Source organism: Amblyomma americanum, chromosome 2 (assembly GCF_052857255.1).
Source record: "Amblyomma americanum isolate KBUSLIRL-KWMA chromosome 2, ASM5285725v1, whole genome shotgun sequence".
Lineage (NCBI taxonomy): Eukaryota > Metazoa > Arthropoda > Arachnida > Ixodida > Ixodidae > Amblyomma > Amblyomma americanum.
Window position 1 is genome coordinate 180,717,014 of NC_135498.1, and position 13,588 is coordinate 180,730,601.

Below are 13,588 nucleotides of genomic sequence, written 5' to 3' on the forward strand. Positions count from 1 at the left end.
ACGGTTTGAGCCTTTTCTTGTAACTTCGAATGGGGTGGTTTAGATTTAGGGGTTTCATCCTGTTTACTTTGGGTCTGCAATCCCTTAAGTTCCAATATCTCCTTCTTTAGTTGTGCTATCTGAGCCTTTAATCCTTCCTTCTCCATTTCCCATGGAGACCGCGCCAGCTCACCTGTTTAGTTGTTTCTTTATTTCCCACCCGGCTCAACGGTGGGAAGGATTCCGAGCGACTCCTGGCCCGGCCCCGGCTGTTGTCCCGGTCGCATCCCCTGGTCCTGTTCCTCGATGCTCGCTGATCCGAGCTTTTCGATTCCCACCCGCGCGGTGGGCGACCGGTGTCCTTTCTTTGCGGGGTTTCTTCCTCACTTTGTTGTCCTTGACGTGCGGTGGTTTGCCTTGCACGGTTGCACGGCCATTCAAAGCGAAGCTTGCACTTTTTGGTTCCCGTGAAGTGGTCTCCACCACAAATGATGCACTTAGGGGCACAGTCTGGCGAGTCTTTTTTGGGGTGGTCTAGTCCACACCTAGCGCACAGGTTAGTCCTTGGCTTGACGCACACATCCGCTCGATGTCCAGGTGTTCTACAGTTGAAGCAAGCTTCTTCTTAGGTCTTGAATTTGTAGCATATACAGATGACGTTTCTGTATCTAATTTGTCTTGGAGGGTGCTTCGAATCAGAGAAGGTGATGATCATCGAGTTGGTGTGCCCTAGCCTCCTTGCTGCGTCTGTAATCGGGAGCGTTTGGTTCGCTTCTATAACGTCTTAAACAATTTCCTTGTGGCCTTCATCCGCCAGGATATTGTATACGATGCCTTTAACTGCATTTTCGGCAGTGCGTGTGTATGCCCTGACAGGATAGGTCTCATCATTCAACTTGAGGTATAGCAGCTTTACATATCCATTGGCTCAATCTCTATCTCGTGTGCTTATAGTGAAATAATTATTCACCGTGTTTATCCGGATCGCGTCCTGCTTGAAGGCCGCTGTCACATCCTTGCATCCAGCACCTTTGATGACTTCTTCAACGTCTTTCCCAAAACGATGAATTTCCCAAAAACCAATTTTCTTATCTTTCAGATGGTGTGGGCCCGCCGCGGTGGCGCAGTGGTTAGGGCGCTCGGCTACTGATCCGGAGTACCCGTGTTCGAACCCACCGCGGCGGCTGCATTTCGATGGAGCCGAAACGCAAAGGGGCCCGATTGCTGACCGATTTCAGTGCACGTTAAAGATCCCCAAGTGGTTGAAATTTTTCGTAAGCCCTCCACTACAGCACCTCTTTCTTCATTTCTTCTCTCAGTCCTTCCTTTAACGTTCCCTTATAGTGCGGTTCAGGTGTCCACCAATTTATTAGACAGATAATACGCTAATTCCTTACCCGAAAAGCAATTTTGTTTTTATCTTCTTAGAGCTGGCAGGTGGCATGTTACACTGCTATCTCCACACCGGGTTCTTCCCGTGGCAGCCACCTTCTTAGTATGTATAGGTTTGGGTAAGAACCTGTCTCGGTCTCCAAGTGACAGCTTCTTCTCTGTTGTGAGATTTCTGTGGCGGGGGATATCGGATTCTTCTGCCTCTATAGTTTTATCTCCGCGTGTCTCTCCTCCTTCGTGTTTTATAGCCCGAAGGGACGGAGGGCATCTTGTCAAGTGGCAGGTGCGCTGTCAATGTCTGGAGTGTCATAGGCAAAGATGGCCTGAGCCCGATTGAGCGCATCGAGAGCCGCTTCAAAGCCTCTGCGTACAATGTCATCATTCAAAAGGAGTGAGTTGGTCCCCTCGGTGCTTGATGGCTGACCTCGCCCAGGTGCCAACCCGCCCCGCCACGTGTAGCTTCTTTGGGTGCCTGCGCAGTCGGGGAGCCCCGGAGACGAGGCCTCCGATAGCTTAGCCCGAGGTCTGATACACCAGGCACAGGCGGACCCTGCGTCGGAGTTCTCCTGGGAGCGCATGCCCACATTCAGTGAGCTGATTCAGGCTCACCGAGCCGAGAGACAGCCCTAGACGTCACCACGCCACTCACTTGATAATTACCACCAAACCCTATGGCGCCACCTCCAGACACGAACCCTTTCATCCCCTTATACTAGGTTCTGCTACCTCCAAACGCTCACCAACCCATCTTGCACCCTCTGCAACCACCCCACCGCCACCCTCGCCCACATTTTATTCTAATGCCCTACGGATCCTCTCCCACGGGGCCTGGAGCACCTCAGCAGCTGAGAGGATTGGCAGAGCCTGCTACGCTCTGAGGGCCCGGTCCAGCAGAAGACCGCTACGGACAGTGCTGCCGACGTCATGGACCGTAGGAACGTGAGCGTTTGAGTGTAGTGCGTTCGTGCGGGGGCCCAGGGGCTTGTGTGCCCCAAACATCTCTGTCAAAATAAAAGCTTTTACCACCACCACCAGCACGTGGTAACCCAGGCTGCACCAGCATTTTGTTATACACGCTGTTTCAACCAAGGCGAAACAGAGTTTTAAAGAATTGGCTTTTAAGGTATAGAAATGGTTTCTGCGGCGTTGTAATAGGCTTACACCACTGTTGGCTGACGCCAGAAAACAGGTCAACCATGTTAACTAGTAAGCTGATAACTAATATCTACTAAATAATTTTTTTAATCGCGCAGGTGTGCCCTCAAGCATAAGAGTTATATATAAATATGCAGGCCGGTGTCGGCTATAAATGCCAACAAGGCCCGTTAAGACAGTTAGGTTTTTAACTGTTACAGTCAGGCGCATAGCAGTAATCAGATTTCTATCTGGCCGTTAGTAATAAGTCGGGTCCGGATATACCGAGCCCGGGTATATCGTATTATTGTTTATATCGAACAGACAGAACATATCCCCTTGAAAATCCCGTGAAAAAGTGTAGCACTATTGCTCGCGAACCCGCGTTCAACGGATAATTCGATGTATCGAACTGCGCGTCGCGTCCTTTAAGTGCCGCTTCTTCTAATAGCGCTCTTCTAACCCTTTCCGCACGCGGAGACGTATCTACTTCGAGGCCTTAGGCAGCTACTGGCAGTGCTAGCTGGCTCTATGAAACTGCGTGACGAGGTGCACGTGAGGAGTATTTGAGGGTAATATTGCGGTATCTTGTACTCATTTTCCACGCTACATTGCTGCCATGCAGTGAAGCCAACCTAACGAAAACCCTGCGGCGGCCCTGAACTGGCATGATTCGCTGCTGAATCCATTGCCGAAAGCCTGAAACCAACCCAACCTTGTATTATGACATTAATGAATTTAAAGTTTACCCCGGTAACAGGATCAGACATCTTATGATGGGCAGTGCATGGCTGTAGTTCCAAACCATCTTCCGCTGCAGATTCGATGCCAAGCAGGTTTGGCCCGCACGCCGGCGGGCAGCACGTAGCCGCAAGAGCACGCCAAATGTGGCTGAAATGTATTCTCACTTCTAGGTTACACACAAGCTTTTCTGTTGCAATTTTTAAATAGCGAATTATCGATATATCGAACTATTTCCAGATCACCTTACCTCGATATCTGGTTTCGACTTATCGCTGTCCACTGCATGCTTGTTTGCCTAGGGAGTTTATCGTTCATACAGCATCTTTGTCGCTATAACACACCCGGTGACGTCGCGCATGACACCACGGCAACGCGCCACGCTGATTGGGCAGAATGTCAATTCGAACACAATTACGGTCGCGACATCACAAGTTCCCCCTCTTCCTCATATTTACCTTTCTCCCTCGCGGCGTGCCACGCCGGACGGCCGCCTTATTCAAACGGCGAATTTGCATGACGGTCAGGAATGAGCAGATAAACGAAATCAATATTTTAATTCTTCACTTTAATAGCCAAATTAGATACATCAAAATTATATCGTGCTCCTTTTGTGATTATATAGCTTTCTGTCTATAGGTAGCAGTCACAGTTTCAGCGAAGGACTATTTCCTTGTTGCGGTGGGTTAGGCGGAGGAAAGGTGCGAATGGGCGAAGCTTCACTGAAGACTGAAGTTTTATCCGTCTATAAAGCCCTCACCATGTATCACAGAGTTTCTTACTATTAAAAAACTCTACACCATCTATACACACAGGGCCAGATTAAGAAAAATGGGGGCCCTGGGCTAATGCGCATGCAGGCCCCCTTTCTCTATAGTGACCCCCCCCCCTGTCGCCTGCTACGCTACTGGAGATATGCCATGTTTCATTTAAATTCCATCAAATAAAAAATAACAAAGTGTGATCAGCGGGATTATTATTATTGTTATTATTATAAGGAAAACAACAAAACTTGCTTGAAACGCGTGCTGTTGTGAACACAAACACACATGTTCACCTTCTGTTTATTCTGCATTCTGTCATGGCCAGGATTCTGGTTCATCCGCTCCTAGTTCACAACGCCGCCACCACGGGCCGCATGAAGTTGAGCTCCTCCTCCTTCTCTTACATTCTTCCTCCCGGTATGAGAGAGAGACGCTAGTAAGCTTCGCCCATTGTCCGCTTTGTGTGTCCTCCCCTCAAGCCAAGCTCCTCCGGAGGGGGGCAACCTTCGCGTTTCTGTTTTTTTTTTTCCACCCAGCGTGTTCGAAACGGGCTGACTGTGCGGCTCCCCTAGTCTGTTCCTTTACTGCGGTGCAAGAAAAGAAAGAAGTCGGGTTGGGGTTGAAGCGGTGTACACGCCCCGTCATGTCCGACTTTGAGGGGCCATTTGTCAAAAACTACTGGCGGTATATATGCACATCACACAAGATATGGCTAAACGTTCCAGAATTGTGCCAAGGCCCAGCTATCACTCAGTGAGTCCAGAGCATAATGCGTGGAATGGAATTTTTTTAGCGCTGCACCCAACTTCTCCCCGTGGGACGGTCTGTGTCTTCATGGTAAATGGTGTTTTTTAATTGGTTTTTTGGGGAAAGGAAATGGCGCAGTGTCTGTCTCATATATCGTTGGACACCTGAACCGCGCCGTAAGGGAAGGAGTAAAGGAGGGAGTGAAAGAAGAAAGGAAGAGAGAGGTGCCGTAGTGGAGGGCTCCGGAATAATTTCGACCACCTGGGGATCTTTAACGTGCACTGACATCGCACAGCACACGGGCGCCTTGGCGTTTTTCCTCCATAAAAACGCAGCCGCCGCGGTCGGTAAATGGTGTTTTGCTGTACAGAAAATCTGATGACTGGTGACAGAACAGAACTAGCGGCCGTATAAGCATCAGTAAGAACCTTGTGTTGCGCATTTGTTTACACGTCAGTGTTTTTATTTTTTCGAAAGAGGTTGCAGTTATAACCTGACTCACCATAATTGTCAAGTTTTTTCGCAACGGCGAAAAACATTACGGACAACAATTAAGTCTACTGACGAGCTGTGAAGGAGAAAGCTTGCAGCGTGGTGTTCGGCTGCGGCGATGGCGTGCTGCTCTAATGCAATGGCCAGCCAAGCGGATCAGTTCACGCCGCCCGAATGGAAGTTGATGAAGGCGACGATACCCAAACCCAGCTCGAGCCCCTGTGCTTCCTTTTTTCGAGTTGAGTTGAGTTGTCGACAGAAGGACGAAAGGAAAAGCACGGGCTTGCTTACTGGCTCAATGCGGAGCCACGCCCTGCTGCCTGCGTGCTGATAGTAGGAGGTGAAAGATGGGAGTAAAGAGACAGAAGAAAAGCGCGCGCAATAGCCCGTAGGCCACGGGCCAATCCCGGAGGCAGTGCAATACCGGGCTGACCTGTGCCAGAGTGCGTTACGCCAAGCACTCCGCCATACTTTCAAAAATATGCGTAACACCCAAGCCTCAAGGGCCCATATGAGATATTAAGCCAGGTATGTGAATGGCATCCCCCTTCGAAAGCGGACCGGGGATTGCGCCACACCCGAATACTCGATCCTGTGCTTCCTTGCTATCGCTCCCCTTTATATTTCTCCTCGATATCATTTCCCTTTCTCCTCCGCCGGCTGCAGCTCGGGTGGTTAAGATATTAGATAGCAATTGCCACGGCCGGCAACATTATTTTCCTTCACTTTTGATGCGAAAGCTTCACTATGCTACCTCGTAACGATTTCGCGGTGCTTACGGTTTTGACCTTCAAGTGGGCCAGAGGTCAGTCCTCTCACGGCGTGGTTCGAGCGTCCACCGATATATGTGAGACAGTTACTGCGCCATTTCCTTTCCTTAAAACCAATTTTAGAAACTAACCTTGAAAGTGGTGGTGGTAGTAGTGGTTTTATTAAAAATAATAGTAAAAAGGAAGGAAAAGATTTTTGCTAGCCCCGGCATCTGCCATCGATACTGAAGCACCTGAGCTGGGGCAGCAGAAATAAAGGACAGCAGGCAGAATGGAGAAATGAAATGAAAATTGGTTTTTTGAGAAAGGAAATGGCGCAGTATCTGTCTTTCATATCGGATGACACCTGAACCGCGCCGTAAAGAGAAAATGGAGGGAGTGAAAAAAAAAGAAGAAAAAGGTGCCGTAGTGGAGGGTTCTGGAATAATTTAGACCACCTGGGGATGTTTAGCGTGCACTGACATCGCGCCCTATCCACTGAGCCAATGCGGCGGGTTCCCTTCGTGGGTGCGGAACCCACTTCGGAAAGTATTTTATTTACGAAACTTAATTTTTCTTTTTCTGATTAGGTCGCGTGGTTTTTCCAAACCTCTGGGGAGGACAACGCCTGATTTTCCTCCTTATGAGCTGCTATGCTTTCGCAAAAATAAAAATATGCTGCCTTCTACTTACGAACGGCGGTGATCATTTTACCGATGCTGCTTGCACACAACATGTGTTTCCTGCATTTATACACAAGTATGGTGACAGGTTGCTCAGCGTACAAATTATTGAATAATACCATTTAAACGTGTAACCATTTTCGGGATGCGCTTGTATATGAATTGTACCTGCATGCACGTGACTTTCTGGCGCCCTAGTTCACTGCCTTTTTCTGCATGTGTGTGTGTGTGTGTTGGGCTGAGTGTGTGGGAGTGCGCGCGCGCGCCACGGTAGAGTCCATTGCATGCAGTGGCGCAAAAACGCGGAGCTCCCACTTGGCTTGTCGCAAGTTTGGCTTGGTTAGGAGGGCGAGGGCCGGCTCAGGATGTGAAGCTTTTAAGTTCCATGGTTGATCACCGGCCTGTCTTATGACGTAGGGATAATGTAAACAGGAAATTCGAGAATGTAACATGCAACCAGATGGAGAGTTTTTCCGGGCGATTCGCCGGCGTCGGCGGCAGCGGAGCGCTTTTTTGCCGCCGTCGACTGCCGCACCGCCGCAGCCGAACATTCTGCGTCATAAAATACCAGTCTCTTGCGCTGTATTTTGGATATCGTCGTCTTCATCAGCTGCATCTATGCGCAACGGAACCGAACACTGAAACAGCACTGAAAACCGAAGTGCTAGCACTCCTAGTTGCAACTGGCGTAACCACGCTAACTCGACCGAAATTGATTTTGGTGGCACTGTCTACCTGTGCCATGCGCTGTGCTTTTAACAAGGCTGGTGGAATTCCTTAGTTTAGCGGAAGGCAGTAAAGAATCTTCTGCAGAAATTCTGATGTCTTTTTTGGGAGATTTTTGTCTGCGTGTGGAGAAACCCTTTGCCAGGACTGACACATTAGCCGTTGTAAGTTTTTTTTGTGACAGCCTGGGGGCAAGAGTGCGTCCATGACCTTTCCGGGCCGTTTTCGCAGAGGCGCCGACTATGTCGTGCAGCTCGTGCTTCGCACCATAGGGAACAGAAACATAGCGCATCCAAAAAGCAACCATGGACTGCGCTCCACGATTCGAGGAAAAGTAAAAGGAGACAAAACAAGAAAGGCAGGCAAAGGCACAGCAGGAGACCCCTCCCCACTGTCCTTTTCTTCCTCCCTCTTACCACCCTGCTACCGGCTGCCCGTGTAGCTCTTGAAAAAGAATTTCTCCGTACCTATGCACCTGCTCAAATCATCCTTGGCCCTTTCCGTTACCGCCTCTCCACGTTCTTCATCCGTTTGATGCTGCGTGTTGTGCGTCTTGTTCCCGTAGCCTTTTTGGGAGGAACAGTGCTGAAAATTGTGCCCTAAGGGTAGGGTGGAATTCAAGCAAGTTTTGGATAAGACGATTCCCAATTCTTGCATATTTGTTTTAAAATCAGCGACAACAGCAATGACACATCGCTTTGAGCATGCGGCTCGAGGACGGTGTGTGATTCGTTCCGCAGTGTCGCCGTGTAACCACTGATTTCCAATGGGTAGAAGTTTTCTCGAAGCCTGGCGCTTGGTTTCTTTGAGTTGAAGTGCTCAGAAAATGGTCTTCCACCTAACATTGTGTTGAAGAAAACACTTCAACCCATTGCGCTTGGTGCGAGGTTGCCAGTGCGCCATTAAAACTCATCATCAGCAAAAGAAAACATTTCTAGGCAATGGATACCCAAGATTCTTCTCTCGATGTATCATCTAAAACTGAAAAGGATGCAACGAAAACAACTCGATATGCTTATGCTAAGGACACGCTGGTGGCAAAAACGCGTATGCAGTTAGTACGTAAAGGGTGTCTGCGAAACCTTGGCCAGTGTTCTCAGAAAGGAAGAGATGAAAACTACCCACAAGCCCGACATCATTATCGGAGGCCTCCTGTGCCACTTCAAAGACAGTCATCCCACCCCAAAAAAGGCCTAGAGGCGCCAACTCGAATGGCCCTTCCTGGGCGTACGCGCTCAGTGTCCGCGCTCTTAGCGTAAGCCGAAACCGGTCTGCGCATGCGCACTGCAGGAGACGCCAGCAAGCCTAGGTGAGGCGTCCGTGCTAGATGTCGGCATCAGCGCGCGGGCGCTCGTGTACGCGTTGGAAGGGGGGTCCGGTTTATAACAATTGAAGGATCGCCGGGCTCTCGGTGGCTCTTTTCTTCATGGCTTGAAGCTATTTCAGGTTCCCCGAACTTTTCTTCGCGGTTTAAGTTGTTCTTTCATCGCCCCCCAACCCCTTCTCTCCACGGCTTGAAATTCTCTCCGTCCGCTCGACAGGGGAAGGGAGCCAGCACCAGGAACATGGAGATGCATGGCACATTTAAAAGTCGCTGGATCGTTCCGTGGAAACGGCTCCCTCTTCTGACTCCCGCGGTTTGTGCGCTTAAAAAGCCGCGCTAACTCCCCGGGAGTCACACATCCAAGAAGTAGTATTGCCGGCCCAGCGATTGCTATCTAATCCCTCAAGCACTGGAACTGCAACCGGTGGAATTAAAAGCAAAGAGAGAGGATAGCGAAAAGTAGATAGGAGAGCGGCAGAAAAAAAAACGAGGGTAGGTTGGAACTTATGCAAGAAAAAAAATATGTTCGCGCCACTCGTGCGAAAGTGCTTATGGGTATTGTTGCACATATTCGCAACACGGTAAATTCACTGCATATTCAGGGTCGCGAGCATGTAGCGTCCTGTCCCTAATGAATCGCGCTAGCGGCGCATTGCACAAACGGGTGGGTGGAGCGCCGAGTCACCGTACTGGAGAAAACCAGTAATCTTTTAAACATCGTGTTGTCCGACAATAACTTCTGTTCATTTCTTAGCAGATTTAAATTATAATCAAGAACATTTAACTAGAGTTTGACTCTTGATTGCTGCTCTGGGTAACGGCGTAGTACTGGCTTGCCGAACTGATGGCACACTCTTCAGAATAGTTCCCAGCATGCCACTCTATGAAGTCTTCGTTAGCGGTTCATCCTTCACGTACATCTTTGACAGAATTGCCGAAACTAGCATCGATTACAGCAATGGTAAACCCCTTCTCGACGGCGAACGATCGAATCGTCAGAAGCACTTTACCAACCTAGACAAAAATGTGAACTACCACACTACTAATTGTTACATTGGACAAATAACCTACTGGCATAAAACGCAGCATCAGGTTTGCCGTCTCTTATGTGCAACACATGCAACATTCACTTCAACGCATCCTTGCTGCACTTGCACCACATCGACAAAAGATTGGAAGAGCTTTCTGCTATTGAGGCTAATAACATGAGTGTTGATATGTAGACATTAAGACACGATTTAACAATTTTGAATGCACAGTGCAAGAACCATATACAAGTATCGGTGAGTGAGCTCTAAGTATGCGCGTCCGGGAATTACAAATTTCACTGCTTGAACGAAAGTACCTACAAGCTTCATTGCTTTGCACTGTTATTGCGTACGCAATTCCACTATCACCTATGCCGGTGTGGTCACTGTACGCGCTTAATGAAAAATGTACCTGTGAAGCAAAAGAGTCTTCTTATAATTTCCTCTATATACCTCATAGAAGGCACACGCTTTCTTGTAGCATTTTATGTAGCAGCCCATGGCCATAGCCTCCCTCTGATGGGGGCACTTTTGATAAAACTGCGCATTCGTACGGCAGGCTCAACCTCCCAAAGCAACCTACCAAAGCAGGGACACTGTAGCAGGGCACGGCCGGAATCGAGCCGCCTCCGCTACTCGAGCCCGGCCGCGAGCAGGGACGTGTGCCTTTCCAACGCACCGAGAGAGGGCGCCACACGTTTCATGAAAAAGCTGATGATGCATGATCAATAGTGAAATAGCGCAGGAAGACTTTTATTCCATTGAAATGTAAAATACCTTATACTTCCTTAAAGGTAGGACATTACCCTACGTGAACCTGCTAGAGCTTGTCGATATATTTTAAAATAGGGCTGTAGTGAGCGATAAATTGAAGTCAAGTGGGCTATTTTTCTGGACCTCGCCATAGGCTCCATGCTGTCATAGATCATTGCTCATGGCAAACGCAATATGTAAGCTACATCGATGAAACTCGACTAAATGAAACTTTAAGATGCATTTAACATCTAGGCGAGAGAGCTAATCTCTAACTGTTATGCGCGACGAAATATCAATTTTTATTTTTCGTCGCCGTTAAGTTACGCGCCGCCGCGCCACCGGCTGTCGCGAGATGGCGCGACCAGTTTTTCGAGGCGCATGGTCCAGAATCCTGGGGATGCTCTTCTATCAAGGTTCCCGAACATGAGGAATACTATTCTTACCTGACATGGGGGAGGGAGATATAAAGACGTGACTGTGTGAATGTAAATGTGAAGTTTGACTGCTATGTAAACTCATACCTGTTGAAATGTGCAATCTGTAGTTTCAATTTTTTTTCCTTTGTTGCCCCGTTTCTTCTAAGCAAGAGAGTATTGAGACCATGAAACGTCACTTAGAGGACGCAGCGCAACCCGGTTGCAGATCCACCATCGGCGGCGTCCGCTTTCACGTGGGCCCTTGCCTGCAGACCACCTCTGGGTGCTATGTAATATACGCGTAAAGGCGCGCGATGGCAGCAAGCAATTCTCGTTTTCGAAGCGCCAAATGCGCTGACTTTTTCGTCATCTGGGGACAGATGGAACGAGGCTATGAGGAGCAATCATGTTTTTGACTCCTTAGAAGAGAGCGCAAGCCAGCAATGCAAATGGGCCCGTGCCAGATGAATGCGAGTGGGTCGAAGTGCGCTATCTTACACTTATTTTATAAAACTTACTTATAAACCTTACTTTATAAAACTGGTTAAGTGAACGCAAATTTTAGTGCTCGACGAACTTCGTGTGTATTATATTGAAGTTTAGCCACTTGGGTATAGAAAAGAAATAGTCGTATTGCTAAAGCGTGACTAGTGAACAGTTGTTGGAAAACAAGACTTGTTCTAACTGCCGCATATATGTGATTGTGTCTAACAACGAGATAATAAATGGCAGTCTCAACTGCAGCTGCTGTACTGCATCCTCTCACGAGCCTGCTGCCAGTGGCAAATCTATAGAATGCTGCTTTGCAGAGCGTCTCAAATAGCGTATAGCTTTCGACACCAGCCGGGACTGTATTGATGTACTCAGTTCGTCAAAAGCTTAGAGATCATGCTTGATTTAAGCAAGCTGTAAAGTGAGGTGGCTTAGTTTGTTCATATAGTGTGCATTTCCAGCGGTCATGCCCTGTACACACATTTAAACAGCGGCCTGGTGTAACAAAAGCAAGTGCATGGGCGCCATTAAGAGTACACAGAACTAGTAGGAGTAGGATGAGAGTCAATATTCTGCCTTTATTACGAATACGTTCCATTTGTCTCATCCAGATTACAGAGTGTCTAAATGTAGGTGTTATTTTCGCAATAAATTATGAAATGTTGATTGTGCAAATTTATGGAACACGATATACTATTCGGCAAACCATTAATATAAACTAGAAGCAGCACTCCACCTCAAACTGAGCATTGCGCACAAGAAAACAAAAGCACACCTTTAAATTTCTTGTGGGTCTTAGTGCCGTATGAACAGGTTATGCAATAAAAAAGGAGGAGGGCACAGTAAATATCTTTTACATTTGACCCAGTTTTTTAGTACTCTGATTTTTTTAATCAGGCGTCGAGCAGCCTTTGTCCATTGTGGCGGCTCCCGGTTTCTTCACGGGCCAATTGGACTCGTTTAAGAGTGCGCGGCCATCTGGTGTGAAGAAAAGAAGGCACAACGGTCAAACAGTACCGCGAGAACAGAGAAAAGAAGAGTGCGACGATGCAAGATTTGAAGATAAAGGAAAAATAAACGAGAGGCGCCAGCTTCATGAAAAACTAGGCACCGAAAGATGCTGTGGCTGGAGAAGTGTAGCCATTAACAAGGGCGGCATTGTTTTTCCAAGGCTGAGCTGCTGTTCTGTAGAAGACGGGGGGAGTGGGGGGGGGGGGGGGTCAAGTGTGCTATTGGCACAACTCAGAAAGCGGACGGGTACATTGGAATGAGGAGACATTTTGATGGCATTCACTGGAATCCATAGCGTGGATACATTTAGTAGGCTGGTCAGTCGTTATATGCACAGCCGTTACTCGCGTAGGTGCAGAAAAAAAATGTCTGTATGAGCACGGCGACGACATAGTCTCAAAGTGTGGAAATGGGGCCAGTTAGCACAGAGCTCGCGAGCGGAAACAGACAGGAAATCGGAGAATATTCAGCACACTCGCACACGTCTAGCACATCTGGCAATGAGGAAAGGTCATTACTCTGCAGTAGCGTTCGTGTTCCTGGTGTCTTCCTCCTGTGGTTTTCTTTTTTGCTCTACCTTTTTATTAGAAATCGCATTTTAGTGTATTGGGCTAATTATTACAACGTTGACTTTCGACTCATAATTTAAATCGACGGCTGCATTTACTGATAAAACGTAGTGACATTTGCTCGAACAGTAACGCAACCGCATATCTTCGGCGTTGCTCGGCTCGTCGTGTGGTTGTCTTTTGCTTTCGATTTTGCACACACACAAACACACATAAAGTAGGTTGGGATAATATAAAAAAATTGAAAAATAAGTGTCTCAGCCCGTGCTTCTCAGTATAACTACAGAAAAAAATCAGGAGCTAGTACGCACACTTCTCGACAGCCGCGAAAGGTAAACGTAGCCTCGGCAAATCGCTTCAAATCGAAACGATCCATTAACTCTTGGTCGTGATGAGAAAAGAGGCGTTACCACAAAAGAACACAGCAAACTAAGATGTGGAAGCGAATACTTGCATACACATTCAGAGGCCCTTGCACAGTGAAAACGACACGATCAGATACGCAGAGTATTGCACTCCGCTGTCCGACGCCTGTTGCTGTTATCCTTGCAGACGGCTCCAGTGACAGTGCGCAGTGGTCTTACG